The sequence below is a fragment of the Notamacropus eugenii genome, chromosome 1 (genome assembly GCF_028372415.1).
Source record: "Notamacropus eugenii isolate mMacEug1 chromosome 1, mMacEug1.pri_v2, whole genome shotgun sequence".
In the NCBI taxonomy this organism is placed as follows: domain Eukaryota; kingdom Metazoa; phylum Chordata; class Mammalia; order Diprotodontia; family Macropodidae; genus Notamacropus; species Notamacropus eugenii.
In genome coordinates, this window is record NC_092872.1 from 637,446,146 (window position 1) to 637,460,224 (window position 14,079).

The 14,079-nt window shown below is 36.7% G+C and overlaps 1 protein-coding gene across 7 annotated transcripts in view; it reads right to left on the minus strand.

Moving 5' to 3' along the window:
• The window catches only part of MEIS1 (Meis homeobox 1), a 158,373-nt gene that overhangs the window by 71,303 nt on the left and 72,991 nt on the right, over positions 1–14,079 (minus strand). The gene's annotated exons all lie outside the window — the stretch shown is intronic.

Here is a 14,079-nt window from a genome sequence, read left to right on the forward strand (position 1 = left end):
ATCCACCTTATACAAACCTTAAGATAATACCTTAAGAAAATCTAAAGCAGTAGGAGAACATCAAGATAATCAGTCAAGTAAGACATGGAAGAGCATGAGATGTATGATCATACATTGTAGAATTAGAAAGAGAAGCCATCTCATCAATTTTCATCATTTGCAGATGAGGAAACTGAGGTCAAGAGAGGTTTAGTGAATTGCCCAAAATCAGACAAGTAATAAACAGCAGAGCTGAGATTTGAAAGCAGGTCTCCTAACTTAAATAGAGCACTTTATTTTTCCTGACAACAGTCTGAATTCTAAGCCCTGAGTTCAAATCCGAACCATGAGATGTATTTTGTTCTTGTCCATCTACAAAATGGAGCTAAAAAGTACACATGCTATTTATCCCACAGGGTTTTTTCAAGAAAAGAGTTTTATAAATCTTCAAATACTACAGAAATACAAGCTGTTATTATTAGGCAGGATTCAATTTCTCTTCTAGTGGTCTAACATATGAAATAAGTTTTAATTTTAAAATAGTGTCGACTGCAATCGGCTAGATCATCACTGAGATCTTTTCTAGCTCTAAAATCCCATGATTGAAACTAACAAGTTGCCAATAAAGTATATTTCTGTATATTAAATCCTGTTTTGCTACTTATTTCCATTATAAAATTGGAGCTGTGCTCCTTTGGGAGGAAAAATGTTGGCCCCATGAGGCTATAAAATTGTATTTTAGGATGTAGTAAAAGTTTAAAGCAGTATATTTAAAAGAAAATATACTTTCTGAGGAAATAATCATACTACTCAAAATAAATCATAAGTATAAATGAAAAGGTGCTACCGTTATTTTTATGTTTGTCACAACAGCAGAAAAGACAAAAGGAAAAACAACCAAGTACCGAATACACTTGCTTGTTTAAAAGTCTCCCAGCTTCTAACTCCCTTCTCAATAAGCTAGAGCAGGATGATATGTTTGAGTAACTTAGAACCTGTCCCCCAGCACTCTGTACATATTGGTGGCTTTTTAGAAATAAACAGTTCGATCTCGGAAGAAACATAGAGGTAAGGATGATAACAGCAGTAAATGAGCAAGAGAGTTTATTTACTGGATATACATAAGAGCAAATGAAATAATAGGGAAGCATGCTATATAGTCTAAAGAAGCAGAAAATTTCACTTAACAGACTTTCAAGTTATTTGTGTATGTAGATGTATATATACATAAACATATACACACATATGTATACTTATATGCATGTGTACATATACTATATGTGTACATGTGTTTATATGGACAGTAGAACTGAATCAATTTTCTGAACTATAAATGCTCTTTTAGTAATCTCTGTATATTTTCTATTTAAAATTTTCTATATAAAAAGGTATACCTATAATTTTTTTCTCACTATATACAGAGAGAAACCTACATTTTATTTTCCCTAGGCAACTTCCTGAAACTTAAGGTGCTGTTTAACTCATTACAACTCCCGTTGACCAATAAAACAAACAAACAAAAGTGACCAAGAAAGTGTTTCGAATTGGACTGAGCTAAAAATTACAACTCCACTTCATTAGGAAGAGCTTAAAAAAAAAAAACCCAACATATTCAGTATTTGTAATTATATCCTATTAAACAAAAATAGGTCCTAATTTTAAAAAGGCATGAAAAATTTTCTGGGAGCCCTCTTTGGTTGAATTTCCTGGATTGCAAACAGTCCCTAGTGAACATTTATTCTTCAACCCAATCCAATAAACATTAATTGAGCACCTACTGTGTAGAAAGCATTGTTACGTGCTCGTGGGATCACTGCCCTCAAGGAGCTTAAAGGAAAAGTTTTATTTCTATTTGTATATCCAAGAGTCTGAGGAGGGCTCCAGACAAGATTTGAATGATAAATTCTTTTAAAGCCCAACATTTAAAGAGGCTTTTTATACAGAGAAGCAATTCACCATATAAAATAACAATTCATAAAAGAAACATGAGCCAAGGAAACAACTCAACAGCATTTAAAATTTCAATGGGCTAATCCACTTTCAGTTTACCAAAGTGAACCAAGGAGAAGAGAAATACATATTATTTGTTCATTGATAAGACACAAGGAAAAACTTCTAACCTACTGACATTTTTTTTTTACCACTTCCCGATAATTATTTTTACTCCTTTAATTTTTTCTTCTCTTTCAGAACCCCTTCAGATTAATTTAGTAGAAAATGCCTAGTGCCTGCACAGAAGAGAATTCATTGATAATTTATGGAAATATCTACTATAATCCAGAGGAGATGACTTTTTTCCAGCTTTGTGCATCAATAGATAATCAAGGCCTTAAAGCAGCCTTAGCTTCCCATTACCTCAGGCAAAAAAATTCCTGAAAGCATGCCTTGAGGGCACCTGAATTATATACTCCATTAGGAGGGGAAAGGCTTTCTGCATTCCATGTATAACACTCACCAGAACCTTTCCTGTTTATTTCTGCTGTATGAAAGCAGAAGCATTAGGAACAGAATTTTTTAAGTGAAGACTTATGTAGATACAATGGAGAAACCTTTCAAGCGAGATCCAGATCACCTCCTTCAATCCCTGGCAGTGACCTATCCCAAATAAAAGGTTCCTGTTACATCATTAGCTCAAGCCAAAAACAGCCTTGGCTTAATGCACAGTTTGTTCTTCCTACTGTTTTTAGGCAAATACAGCTACTTTACTCCCATCTGGGAGGGAAATTACACTGCTGGGTTGTAATCTAAGACAAGATTTTCATTGGAAGCAAATGCTTTCAATCCAGTGTAAATACTGGTGCATGTTCAGAAAAGCCTAAAACAATAAACCCTGGTCCTGTCCGGCACAAGTCGGGGGAAATGGAGAAGGAAAAGCAGCATAATAATGCAAACTATTTTCAAAGCAAACTCTTTCATAGATTTTAATAAATGGCTTGACCTCTTCCACTTATAAGGAATGGAAGTTGATCTCGTAATGTCTAAATCTCAGAGAAAAGCCAAAGTGGTCAGTTGTACCTTTAGCATTTCCATCCTCTCTGCAATTTGATAGTCATCTCTATGAGGTCTCTGGAGGATTGGTTTCCTTCTATTTCCCCCTCCCCTAAAATTTTAAGATCGCTAAGAAAAAAAAACCTTAGAGAATCACTGACCAACCACATGGCAGCAGCTCTGAACCACATTTGTAAAATGTCAGCCGTGACTTCATTCCTAGAACTGACTTCTCCTGCCGCCAAATGAAGGCAAACTGAAAAGGTGGAAATAATCATAAAAATGATGCTAGTCCATAAACAAGCTTACAGCCTCATTAGTATAGCAGTAGGCTCCACTGGGTGATTTATGCTCGTTTTGCTGATGCCATGAGGAAATGCCATAGGGCGACTTAAGCCAACTGCTAATGGTTTCTGACAGCTTCTTAGCAACTAGTGCAAGCAACGTTGTGGCGTTTGCGAGTGACAGAAACCGAAAATGTCATATTATCTGCCCATGTGTCATGAAGTCCGTGTGGCAATTAACTAGTAGGCCAGTGACTGAGGGGCCAGAGGCTCTTGAACATGGCCCTTGGCTATTCCGAGACAGACTAGGCATGGCTTGCATTCTCAACGCACATATGCAACATTCTAATGCAGGAATCTGGTTCACACTACCTTTCTGTCATTGATGAAATTGGTCCAGTCCAATTCTTTCTCTATAGGAACTCCAACTGCTTTCTCTTTAGCCACTGCATGGCATTATCAGGGGAGCATATAAAGTAATCTGCTTTCATACGGTTGTTTGAATGACACCTTAATGATACCTGATTCTTCATCTTTTGAACACTGGATCCAAAGGTGCTACCTTTCTTCTGCTCTCACACAAATTAGTCTAAAAGGATTTAAGATCACTGAAGCAGACTCATTGCCTGTCAAATTGCTAGAAGCACAGGAGCTCTGCACAGCAACAAGACACTATTTAAAAAAACACCAAGCCTGTAACAAGCAGTAGGAGAGTCTTGGCTACACATTTCAGTTTCCAAGCTATCAAAACCATGCACTATATGTCAAACTGTCAAACCTTTCAGCATGGGCCATTTGCCCTTTCAAATAATATTTAAGAATTGTTTTTACAAAATTTTATAGGCCATGGTCTAGTGAAAGAGGCCAACCAACAAAGAAAGGAATTTGTACTACAATTCGTCCACGGACAATTTCTTGTGAGACCTGGGCCTATCCCTATGGAACAAGGCAGGTGACCTGTGGCAGCTCCCAGGCTGTCAGAGAGCTCAGATTTCAAACACGCTCAACTCCAACGTCCCCGAGTTGCCTATTTAAGCATGCCCAGGCATTTAGGCTGTGCTATCTCATTCCTTTCAAGAAAGGATAAAGCAGCATTTATCGTATTCAGGCCATTCAATGGGTCAGACTGGCCATGTCAGCAGGGGTTCCTCTCATGCAGGTCAAAACCCTCTCCCCTTTTTCTCCCCCTACCAACTCACTCTCTGTCCTTCCAGAAGCATGATTCTTCGACCCCACCCCCAAATCTACACAGAAATATAAGCAAGAGCAAACAAAATAAGGTCATTTAAAATGTTACTAAAACAGCTAGGAACTTTCAGTACTGATGGATAGCTACGTATCAGATGAATTACTATCAAATTCTTCACCTCATAAAGGCACGGTTTTAAAAAATAGGGATACATACATCCAACTGCCAGTACAAATAATAGTGCAAGTCTAAATACTTTTTTTTTTATTTTCCTGGAAGTAAAAAAGAAAAGGAAACAATGACCCCAGACCTCATAAAAGAGTTTCAAAAACATTTCCAGCTCTAACTCCTGCACTCCCTCTTTCATGCACACACAGAAGTGGCATAAGTATTGGACATTCACATTGGAGTTCAAAACTGAAGCTCATTTACAGAGACTTTTTGAAATTCAGAAGTTATTCAGAAAGTCATCCAAAAAGCACTCATAAAGACCATGTGGCATAATGCTAATATTTTCTTCAGGTGAATTCATTATCCCATATCCTAATTTTTATTAGGGAGAACACAGAAATATGAAGTGTTACGTTTAACTTTTTTTTTTTTGTTTCACAAAGCCCATGGCCACCTAAAAAGATAATATTGCATTCCTTCCTTGGGGTTCTAGAGCATTTCAAGACTCCAAAATTCAGGTGTACTTCAATCTGAGTGGTCCCTGGTGAAAACATTTCATTCTGTGGTGCTCTTGCTTAATGTTAATGTCCAAACTCTAATGGCAAATGTTGAAACCATAACAGGCAGTTCTAGGTGCCCTTGCTTTTTATGATAATTCTGAATCTACTCCTGTGGTTTGGTCTCAGATATATCTAGAGTCAAGAACCCAGAAGACAAATGGGAGAGGGTTCCTAGCTAAGTTTTGGAGAGGTGGAGAGGACAAGATAATACCATTTCACAGTAATCCACTAACCTTTTTGAACATTTTAAACAAGTGTTTCTCTTCAAGGAATTAATGAAATATTGTATGTGTTTAAGGTTCTAGATGAGTGTAATTTCTTCAAAATTACTAATGATCTTGGTTTTCACTGAAATAATGAATGTAATAACTTTCATTAGTACTCTAGCCTAATGTATACCTTTTCAACTTGATAGGACCTGCTTACATTTTGCCTGTAAACACCTGAAAAGGAAATCAACCACCATACCGCTGGAATAACACTGTGAAATAGATTTTAGGAGATATGAATGCAAGTTCTCTAAAACTTAAAATGCAGACCTCACTTCAGTGAGAAGAGTTTTGAGTTTTCAATATTCACCTTTAAAATTTTACATAAATACAATTATTGAAATTCACTTGAATAAATTCTAAAAGAGACATGTTCAATAAAAATGGGAAGTACTTCTGGACTACGTACTGTTTCAACAGAATAATATTCTTTGTTTAATGAATCAATGTCCTCAAAAATGCTTATGTAGCATACAGCTCATCATAAATATGCCAATTAATGTTTATAACTTGTAATAAGGAGTTATTCCTTTTCCAATGAATCACTTTCTGATAAGTACATTTTGACGCTATGTGCCTATTTCAAGATTCCTACCTGTTAGGCCTTTATTGTTCTTATACTCGGGCTTAAGAAAACAATATGTAAAAGTTATTTGGTTCTTTCTGGCAGGTTTTTTAAAAAATCTATTTATTATACCACTCATTATTATATTCTTACCAGTCTCACTATATAGGGAAAGGAAATATTCTGAATATAATATTTAAATCAATTCAATATCATTTAATAAATACCTACTATTGGGCAGGGACTGAGCTAAATCCAGGGGATTAAAAAAAAAGGCAAAACCAGTCCCTGTCCTCAAGGAGATTACAGTCTAATGGCAGAGAAAATATGTAAACAAATAGGAAATATGCAAGACAAAGTGGAGGTAATATTGGAGGAAAGGCATTAGTATTAAGAGACATTGGGTAAGACTTCTTCCAGAAGGTGGGATTTTAGCTGAGACTTAAAGGAAGCCAGAGAAGCCAAGAAGTAGACAATTAAGGAAAACATTCAAGGCATGGAGGGGTGAGCAGTGAAAAGGCTCAGAGTCAGAAAGATGGAGAATATCTTGTGTTAAGAATAGCAAGGTGGACATTGTCTCTAGATCATAGTCTATGTGGAGGGGAGGAAAGCATAACCAAAAATAAAGATTCAACCAGGTAATTCCATGTAATTCATTTCAGCATTCATGATATTTTAATACTAAGTACAACTGAAAGAGAAGAAGCATTTCCAAAAACTCCCACATGGCATTGTTAGGAATCACAATAAACAACTGGATGTTGGCAATTGCCATGACTTCTATCATTTCCAGAAGTTTCTATCAAAGGCTGTATGTTGTATAGTACGAAAGTAGATGTTACTGGGTGTAGGAAAGCAGGGTGTGAGTGAATACTTTTAAATGCACTGCAAATATATTATAATAGTACTGTTATGTAGCAGAGGTTGAATTGGCATATATGGACTGTCCTAGAGAGCTTGAGAGCTTAACGTTCTCAGAGAAAATGACCACCAGCATTAAGTATTGGCACAAGCTTGTACTGCTTTATTAAAAGACACAGAGCTCAAGTTGTTTGGACAGTGAAGCGCAGAAGTGAAATGTAAAATGCCTAATCAGCAGCCCTGAAAACTGCTTCCTTTTTAGATGATTTTAATTATCAACCGCCTGGCAGAGTAAAGCTCTGCCACTTGTTTAAGTTTATATGTCAATGAAGACTTGTGTTTTATATTTAGCACTACTTATGTATGTAGGAAGTAATTTGTCCCACACCTGATACATTACATTGAGTATCTTTCTAACCTTTCCCTCTTCTGAGGGAAACCCTAGATGTAAGATGAAATCTAAATCATGAAACAATTTTTTCCTTGGAGAACTAGGGTGAGGGGGTTTAATTTACGAAATGTGTGAGAGAAGGGAACCTAAACCACCCCTCATAAGAAGCCAGACCCATAGGGCTGAACCCAGTTCCACCATAAGTCATGGTTCAAAACAAGAAGGGCTTAATAGTTGAAAGATTACAAAGTTTCTCAGCTGCCCGGCACTCAGCAGCAACTCCTCAATGTTACAACTATTATTATTTCTTTTTTTAAAAAAATCACTTTCTTTATCTGTTACATTTAGGTGGCTGAATCAGAAACTGTGACATGAAGTTTTTAATTTTTACTTGAAGTCAGAAGGCATAGTCAAGGTAATAAGAAGTAATTACTAGAGAGGCTCAGGGGAACAAGTTGGTGCTCTTATTTGAATCTCCAGTGGACAAATGTGGACATCACAAAAGCTCAAATATAAAAATTAGAACCACAAGAGCAAACCTTTTCCGTCTTCTGAACCTATATTGCTTCTGGAGAATAAAAGAGTTGCCATTTATCCTGGGCCCATACGTACTTGCTGAATTCTTCCCGCCTCGCCCCCCGCCCCCCCAGAGGAGTCTTCCTTATGGAATTCTTTGTTTCTTTCTTTTCCTTGCTTCCTTCCTTCCTTCCTTCCTTCCTTCCTTCCTTCCTTCTTTTATTTCTTTTTTGAGGTCAGCAAAGGAAGGAACTATGCATTTTAAAATAAAAGACAAAGATCAATGGGGATCCTTCATTCCTCTCAAGTGCATGTTTGTTTTTTGTTCTAACCAGAGATTTCAAAAGTGTCAGAAACTCCTTTCACTGATGCAATTCATCTGTAATTTACAATCTTAGATCATAAAAAGGGTAAGTGACTTGCCCAGAGTCACAGTTGATGGACCTGTGATTTCACTTGTATATGGAACTCCAAATGAAGAAACTCTCTCCACCAACACAATACAACCTTCTCTGTAACTTACAGTCATAGATCTTTGTCTAGAGCACTAATCAGTTAAGTGACTTGGCCAGGGTCACAAAGTCAGTATATATCAGAGTCAGGACTGAAATGTATATCTTTTTTACTTCCAAGTCATCTTTCTTTCCACCATGCCAAGATGTCTTTCATTCTATACACTAAATTTACTTTAATTTTACTAAATACTGTCTTACTTTTTTATCTCTAGTTTGCAATCTACCTACCCACAAATACTGAGAAAGATTAAAGCAAGAATCACAAGGGAATATAATATACCATTACAAGCAGGCCTCTCTCCTCCCTCCATTTCCAAAGTTTGTTTTTAAGTTGACAGTACTCAAAACATACTTTTCTATAGAAAAATTATAGATACCTGGCCAGAGTAACCCAACACAAGCTAGTTAAGGCATGTAATTGAATATATTACTAAGAGTATTTGTCTAAATCAGGGGTCCTAGGAACAGCAGCCTGTAAGTAGCAGGAAGAAGAGAGAAAATTGATAGGCTCTGAGTGCTGAGCAAACCCTTAGCAAAATTTTGAAATAGCTGAAGTCTGTTTTTGTCCCTTACTTTTCTGTTACGCTCTCTTTCCATTACTCAGTCCCCAAGTCACTAAGTGTCTCACCCAAACTTATCACCACAATGTACATTGTGCTCCAAACATATCAATCTCCACACTCCTCTGTACACATCAAATATCCCATCACTCAATGAAATTGATCTTAACTATGGGTTGGAAAGAAATCAACGTGGTTGAACTAATTTATATGAGTTTGTGAAAGGCTCAGGTCTGGCCATTAAACTTTTTTAAAGGTTGGAGCAGCTATTGTTGTTGTGTTTTTTTTTTTAATTCCATGCCCTCCCCCCCCCCCTTTTTAAGTATGACTAAAACAAAGGGATTTTTACTTAGTGGGACTTCAAGAACTAACAAGGTAAAATGAACATTTAAGAGGAGTTCTGGCACAAGGTATTTCTGTGAAGGAATAAGTACACTGCGCAAGTAGAATACTGTTACCTGAAACTCCACTCTGACAGTTAGTTTTCCTGAATTGTTCATGATTTTCACAGTTTCTTCCCTTTCTCTAATTCTGAACTTCTGAAGCACAAGGTTGTTTAAACACTCTCTTCCCTGCCCCCCTCCCATAATGGCTCCCATGACAACAGCTAAGAAGCTTCAATAACTTAAGAGGAAAAGTAGAGACAACTGTTGTCTGTATGGCTTATTTATAAAATGGGTGTTTATAAATTTAAGACCTCCTAGATGCCAAAGCTAAAGTAATTTCTTGAACACAATAACATTTTCAATGAGATCTCTTCTATTTTGTGATTCTTCACTGGCAAAGCAACTAATTTACAAAATTGACATCTCCCTTTAAAAAATAAAAGAGGAATTATGTGATGAGGCTTTGAAAAAATCAGATCTAAAATTAAACATTTAGTGAATTTAAACAGAACAAAGCAACATTTGCATCTGAGCTTTAATATATGTGTGTGTGATTTATGCATTAGACTTTATAATAAATGTTAATAAAGTCTATAAGTCAAAAAAGATATTCTTGTTTGTAATTTACTCAAAAACTATCTTCCAAAAGAACTCACAGAAGCAGAGTACTGTGGACAGGTATAATTTACACAGAGAAGTCTGATAAATTTTCCAAGTCTTTTTTTCTTCTTAAATCATCGTACTTTTTTCTTTTTAGAAGGGAGCACCTTTTTCTAGTAATTCAATATGACTTTTTGACTTGAATTCCCCTCAGGGGAACAACAGCAAATTAGTTGCCTATACACAGAGGACATACAGCACTGATGAATAGGAAAAAACACAGATTTTACTCATTTTTCATCCATTCAGCATTTTTTTTACAACTAAACACCGTAGAAGAGCCCTGGGAAAAAGGAAAAAAAGGGGGCCTAAAATGTTTTTGGAGTCTTAGAAATTCCAGGATTATGGACATGCTATGAAACATTACTGAATCTCCGTATTTACCCTACACATTAAATATTAAAACAAGAACAGTGAAAAGTCAATGGGAACTCTCACAACCTTTTTTCTAGGAACAAAAGAAAATAATTGTGAAGGTCAAAACATAAAAAGCCATACATTGTCACAATCAAAAATCTCAGTCAGCTTAAACTATATGAAGGATCTTATAATACTCTATTTCAAGACAACTTTTGCCACACGTGAAAGTCTTTTAAAAGTTCTCCAGAAGATGTGTAAATCATATATTTGTATGTGATTATCAAGTCAAAAACAACTGTGACAATAATACATCTGAATACCAGGAAAGAGCCAGCATATAAGGAAAATTCTGCCTAAGGACACACACAAAACTACTTTGGTTTCAAAAAGATAATAGGAACATTATTACTATTTAAAGCACACACCCTAAAAGACACAGCCCTTTAGTTGATTTTTGAAAGTAGCTGCTGTTGTATATATTATTCTGTCTTTCACTGTATGTGTTTAGGTACACATTTACACACACACACACACACACACACACACACACACACACACACACACACACACACACACCCCATTTATCCGAAAGCTACTTATGCTGCAACCTCAACTACATGAGCATTTCAAAGAGGAAAAGCAAACCTGTCACAAAGCTCATGCACTTTGCCCATTGGAGAAACCCTCAGACTCTCATACAAAGCCTGCTTACTTTTATTTTAGATAAGTTCTGTTAGATTTCTTTTTGTGGTTTTCTAGTATATGACAGATGAGGAAAAAACAAATTAGAAGTCAGCAAAAGAAGCTAGTACAGGCAGGAGGAAGAAATGACAACTGACAGACTACTGGCAAGGGGAAAGAGAAAAATTCTAAAAAGAAGCCACAAGAGTTCAAAAAAAAATAAATACCCTGAAATCAAAAAGTGATATTTATAATGATAATCTTTGGTAATTTCAGAATGCTATGGCTGGTAATCTAGTCCAATCCCTGTGAAACATGAATTCCCTCTAAAACAGCCCGACAAGGGCTTAGCCACCCTGTATTTGAAAACCTTTTGTGATCGTGAACTTAGCACCTTCCATTCCCTTGGGGAAGAGATCAGAGCCTATTTTCCTCAATGGTAGCTAGTTTAATTTTTTAACAGCTATAATTGTAGAGAAGTTTTTTCAAGCCTTATATTACTATAATCTGCTTTCCTGTAAGTTCCATCCGTTGGTTTTAGGTCTACCCTCTGGAGCCAAACAGAGCAAGTTTCATTCTTTCTCCATATGTCAATCCTTTAAATTTCTGAAGACTTCAATCATGTCCCTGGTTTTCTTTTCCCCAGGATAAACATAAAACCTCCCACAGAAGTAAGAGGTGGTGCAGAGAACAGTATTCAACAAGAGGCAGGAAAGTAAATGGATGCTCAAGTTAGAAAATGAAAAGGCCAAAAGGAAAAAAACAGTGTGTTGTGCAGTTGTACTGTTTTGAAGGGGAAATAAGGAAACACTCTAGGTCACACCTGTGGCACTGAGAAGTACAGATACCTAGGCAAAGAAATAATGAAAGGTATACTATACGTGTGTGTATGGGGGAGAGCAAGAAGAAGGGAACGAAAAAGACAGAGGAATCGGGATGAAGAAAAACAAATGAAGTGGGCTTTAGAACCTTGATACAAAAACAAACACATGAAAAGTCTAATAGCTCATGGGAGAAAAGAGTTGGGGAGGCACTCACTGACCAACGGAATAAAATTTCTCTCCAGCTGCTTCGTAACTCCTCTTGTTTCTTTACCCAGCCTTCCTTGCCCTCACTGTTCAGGGCCCCAGTCGTAGCTGTTATTACCTTTCATACTCTGTAGGACATCACCATGCAGGTTCCTTTGCCCACGGCCAAGGGAACTTGCTCAGACAAATCACTCCCAGTGCAACACATACCACTCACTTTGCTAATTAATGATGAATCCCTGCCTTTCAAAACAAAATCAAGAGACAGAAGGAAAACAAATAGGACACAAAGATGAAAAACCCTGACTTCACTTCTGTGATCAAACTAAAGATAAAATAAATGTTCCAGATCTCACCTAGAAAGAATAATTACTTTTTAAAAAAGAGTTGTCTCCTCAGACTTTACATTATGCATTGTGAATGGAAATAAGGGCTTATTGTCGAAAGCATGAGAAGCTTTTAATCATTTAATCTAAGGATGAGCTGCCCCCCTCCCTCATTTTAACAGTGCCGATAAAATGCTTCTCTGCCCTAAATCAGCATTTCTTAACCAATGTGCCGACTAGTTACGGTAGTGTTTTTTTTAACACGCGCCTGGTGTGCCACAGTTGATTGTTTTTTCCCTCAAACTCTGACTTCTCTCTAGCACCTACTCTTTGCTACCTGGGATGCTTTTACTGTGTTCTGAAAACACCACCCCCTTTTCCTTTGCCTCCAAAGTTATTATCCCTCTTTCTAGTCTCTCAAATCAAAACCTCACTCAGGACTTTTTCTGGATGTGGGTCATTCAGTTTTGCCCCATCCCCCCTACGTAATCATCAAATGACCATGGCCCTTTCAGCCATCCCCACCTTTTCTACTAGGAGTTGTGTATGTTCTTATCCAGCCAGCCTTCTCCTCACCCATTTTTCTAGTACCACATTGAAGGTATCAGTCTTCTGAGCCCCCAGTTTATCTTGATAGATTTTGAAATTTGCAGGTGTGCTACAGAATGAAAAAGATCAGAGGAAGAGTGCTCTAAATATTCCTATAATATGGTGGGCAGACTACAGACTGATGAGTGTATATTGTAAGGCAATTTGGGGATCATAGATTTTCATTTCTTTACAATCATTCCAAGAAATGGCAGAATTCTTAATGGCCTATAAAAAGTATTTAAATGGTTTTCAAAGAGGCTGCTTTTAATAGTGGGTAATATCAAGAAATTGTTCTGATATATGGGGAAACTATGCTGTAGAAGAATTATCTTTATAATCATAGAGAATGAAAGTAATCCAGAGAAGAAAACAAACTTGACTCCTCCTATAGCCTCTATCCAAAATGTTTGTGTGAATTTTCTCATCATATTACATGAACAATTAATCAAATTTCTCATATTAAAATGTATGTATATATGTATATTTAATATAGGTTTTAGGTAATATTTTAACTTCAATATGCTAAATAAGCCCAAATGAGTTATAATATTCCACATCATACTGTTTTAAAAAATGAATATGAAGACAGAAGAAACAAACTTTAAAAAAAAAGAACATAAAAGTGCAGAGCAATTTGGGTTAGATAAGTGAAGAATAAATATAATAAGCAGCGATAACCAAGAAGTAAAGCCCAGCTCTTCCCATCCTCATCTCATCAAACAAGCCTAGAAAATAAACTAGACCAAATATTTATGGGGAAATCTAAAGAAAAACCACTATGAGTCATTCTTCCAGCCCCAGTCAACTCAAGGAGATAGAGAAATGATTGGACACTGGGGATAGGATCCCATCAGGATCACACCTGGGTAAAAGCACTTGAACAGCACTCCTGGATAGACTGTGTTTCAGAGCAAGGAAATGTCAAATATCCATAGAGGGACATTGTAACCTCATGAAGGACACAGGAAAAGGTGCCAACTGGCAGTTTCGTTGGCCACTACTTAGTTCCATGTCAAAAATCCAGGGAGGACCGAGGAACCAGCAATGGTTTGCAGGGTAAAATATTTTCCCAGGTCCTAAGCAGTGTAGAGAGAGAAACAAAATTAAAAGCAAGTATCAAAGGTATGGCTCAATCCACAAAAGCAGAACATCATGGGGAAAGACAGAAATACAAAGAATCCACTGGTTGCCTCCTGAAA